Genomic DNA, 1367 nt, shown 5'->3' with positions numbered 1-1367 from the left:
TTATAAAGTTTTGCAGCCATCATTGATTAGTTCTAGACCACTGAGAATCATGATTGGTAGGCCAAAATCTATTTAAAGCAAAACTAATAACTGATAATTGATTTACAGAGAGCCATTATCAATATGCGTATATTGATTAAATTAACAAAAGAAAAGACAAACAATTGAATGTTAGGATTACGTCTAATAAAAAACCCCGAACAAACACATGTAAATAATAAAAATAAAAATTTAAACCTTCGTGAATAAAAAAAGGTTATATTTTCTTTATACTTATAACCTGAAAATATTACAGTTTAAAAAAAAACCGTGTTATATGAATACATTTTACACCAATTTTTAATTATGATTTAAATTATTGAAATATGTTTTTCTATTTAATTACAGGTGCAAAAAAGTATATAAATAATCACATCTCCCCCGGAGGAAAGGACTCAAAAGACATACACTTTTCTCTGAGGAGGGTCTCACTCTTAATACATGTACTGGTTCAATTGTGTGTAAGAAAACATAGTTGCTATTATATTGTTCTTTAGAAGAAACATTACAGTTAACCCCTGGGGCCCGTTTCTCAAAAACGCATATGTCCAGGCGTAAGCTTAGTCCGGACTAAATTGGGGAATAAACCTCAAACCAGACTAAGTTGCGTTTTACAAAAAGGCGGAAGCTTAGTAGGGACTAAATTTGGGTTTAATTATACGCCTGCCAATGGGTAGGCGTAAGTCCTTAGTCTGTGCACAAAATGGCGAGTGTTTTGTTTCTAAGGCAAAATAAACACAGAATTTTAATTTTGGGTTGTTTTATGGTTATTAGGGAAAACATCCACATTTATTAAAATATTTGTACATGTACGTATTACTTAAAAAATACCTTTTGTTCGATAACTGTGTTTATTTCTAAATAAATTAAGATTTAAACAATTTGAAAAATAATAACGTATGTAATATACATTACTACTCGTTAATGAAATTTATCTAAAATACAAAGAATTAAAAATCGGTATACCCCGATAAATGATATAAGCACAATATTTAAAAAGATGCTATAATTCTAAATTAAACATATATTCCAGAACAAGATAGATGTATATAAGCGAGAATAGCTTATTGATTTTTAAATCATTACTCAGTAAGCATAGAATAGAACTTAATGTTTCTAATCAAATTTGAACCTATGTAACGAAACTTATTTCAGAATATTGAGAATACTCCTTTAAATAGGAGCAACTCAAAATGTTTACAGATGTAATTTGTCCTTGTGTGTGGTTGTATGTTCCATATCTATAACCTACAATTTTACAACACGTATGCATTCTCATTTTCATTTTTATTTTACTCCTAGTATCTTTACAAAACCGTATGAAAGCT

Source organism: Magallana gigas, chromosome 9 (genome assembly GCF_963853765.1).
Source record: "Magallana gigas chromosome 9, xbMagGiga1.1, whole genome shotgun sequence".
NCBI classification, from domain to species: domain Eukaryota; kingdom Metazoa; phylum Mollusca; class Bivalvia; order Ostreida; family Ostreidae; genus Magallana; species Magallana gigas.
This window is presented reverse-complemented; position numbering follows the sequence as displayed.